Raw genomic sequence first — 2578 nt, 5'->3', positions numbered from 1 at the left:
CTCATAGGCAGCAGGAACAGGTAATCCACCCTGCCCTGGGATCTTGGGCAGAGTTGGCAGCAGGGTTGCTGTGCCACGAGGTTGTGCTGTCAGAAATCCTTTCAGGCTGCTCACAGTGCAGTAAGGGAGGGTTTCCAGTCACGAGAGGCAACTGAATTCCTACTGTATGGAGATTAATTTGCTGCCTCAGCCACCAAGTGGGTGAAAAAGCATCTGAGGATTCAGCAGTGCAGCTGTTAATGTGTTTACTGGGATGAAGAGTGTGCTGGGAACATGCCCAGAGTGGTGGCTTCTGTTTCTTTGCAGAAGGCACAGAACACACCAGCAGGATTTAGGAATGTGGAGCTCCTGGTTACAGCCAGGGACAAGCCCGTGTTTCTCTAAAGCCGTGTTTGGCTGCAGGACATGATGGGGGTGTCTGTCACATAAACACCCAGCGTTAAAGGCTGTGGTTAAAGCTGCCCCATGATTCTATGGAGCTCCTCATGTTCTTCCGTGCTCAGCCTTCCCACTTCCTCATCCACTCCCAGCCTGCAGGCTTCCCATTGCTGGCCAGGTTTCTCCTTACAGATTTATTATCTGCATTTCTTGTTCCGTGGGGAACTGGACCACTCTGTTTCCCTGGTTTCCCTGAATTCCCCAATCCCCACTCTGACTCTGCTGTGGTTGTGCTCCATGCCCCGTTTCCTTCTCCTGGACTCTCTGCTCAGGTGTTTCCTGTTCCCTCCCTTTCTTTCTTGTGCTCTGCAGCTTCTCATCAAATCCTGTGTTGTCCCACCCCCAAAGGCCTCTCCTGCTCTCGCTTTGGGGTGTCCCTTTTCCCCCTGCTCCCATCAGGTGAGTGGGGCCCAGAGGGGACATTGCAGGAGTGGGGGTGCTCCGTTACTTCTCCAAGGGTTTTGCTCCCTAGGGAAGGTGGGGTGTTGGCACTGCTGTTGAAAAGGGCGGAATTTGGGGCTATTTTAGAACCTTAAAGGCAAATCCTACTTCAGGTGCATTGTTTGGGTGGGCACTGCAGGCAAGGAGGTGCCTGGATGCAAACTGGAACCCAGTGGATGTTTCTCCATATCCCAAGAGATGCGATGGATTTTCAGCTGAGGCTTTGCTGGAGAGCCCTGTTGTACTGCTGGGATGTGCTGGGCAATATTTCCTGTGGCTCCACAGTTAAGTTTTTATGGAAGCCTCGTTTGGTTTAATGTAACTGTAGTTGGGTTATAAATTAATAATCCCAGCTGCTGGGACTGCTGTGTAGCAAGATGGCTTTGCTGAATGTGTGTGTAAATAATTCATGCCATTAAATTCATTGTGTTCCCTGTCCACAGCTCGTTTACCTGCTGTGACTACAAATACTGCTCTGCACGTTGGAGAAGGTGTTGGGAGATGCCAGGCGTGAGAGGTCCGTGTCTGTCAGGGAGAGGCTCTCCCCTGGCTAAATGGATCAGAAGCTCGTGGGACAGGGAGGGCCAGGGAAGTCTGGTTTGTGAAGATGACAGGGTGGAGATCTCACCTTGGGTTTGGAGATGATGGCAAGGTCCAGGCTGTGAGAGATGGGCTTCCCTGGCACATCCATCCTGGGGATCAGGAGGAATTTCTTCATGGAAAGGGGCTGCCCAGGGAGGTTTGGAGTCCCCATCCCTGGAGGTGTCCACGGAAGGCCTGGACACGGCACTGAGTGCTCTGGGCTGGGGACAAGGTGGGCATCAGGCACAGGCTGGACTCAATGGCCCTGGAGGGCTTTTCCAACCTCAGTGCTCCAGTGATTACAGCTCTGCCTCCTTTCCAAGCTCCCCCTCTTTGTTTACAGCTCTTCTGGAATTATTTCAGTGGTTGTCCCTACCAATAAACCAGGAAGAACTGGAATTCTTCCCTGCTTTGCATGCAAATTCCATGTGGTTTCCAATGTATTCTTTTTATTTAAATTCCCCCCATGTTTCCTTGGAAAGCAGCTCCCACAGAAGTAGTGAAGAGTCCTTTCCAGCCTCAGGCATCACCATTCTGTGCTGCAGTGAACAGAGCAGGGTAATGACAAAAATCCTGCACAGATAAATGTAAAAAGAGTACAAAAGAAAATAAGAAAAAAATATTATTGAGTCTAAGAGCTGTTTTCCAGAGTTCCAATGCACAGTCTCTAAAATGCTTGCATCTTTGTGGCACTACCTGATGTTTCCAAGAGCTTTGATGCTGTTTTATTTCTCCTGTATTGGCAGATTATTTCAGACCACACTGGTGATGCTTTTGCTGGTGTGATGTTGTCAATTCTGGTTTGTTTTCCCTCAGCCTTGCTGCTGCTCTCATCTGCATGTGATGATCCAGGGCAAGACTTGAGGGAATCCAGGGAAGACTGTGCTGGAATAACTTCCATCTTCTCCCCACACACCAGAAACCTGATCCTCTGACAGTCAGTAATATTTATGTGCTTTTATGCATCATACATAACCTGTAAAATTGTGTTATTGTCAAGTTACCATCATATATTATCTAGAAGCAACTTAAAAAGCTTGGTTTAGCTTCATGTATAAATATTGATGAGAAATCTGAAGCATGTTTTTCTGCAGAAAATACTTACATTCATATCAGA

Source organism: Corvus brachyrhynchos, unplaced genomic scaffold (assembly GCF_000691975.1).
Source record: "Corvus brachyrhynchos isolate BGI_N302 unplaced genomic scaffold, ASM69197v1 scaffold46, whole genome shotgun sequence".
Taxonomy (NCBI): Eukaryota; Metazoa; Chordata; class Aves; order Passeriformes; family Corvidae; genus Corvus; species Corvus brachyrhynchos.
The sequence above is the reverse complement of the archived record's forward strand: the minus strand, read 5'-3'. Positions refer to the sequence as shown.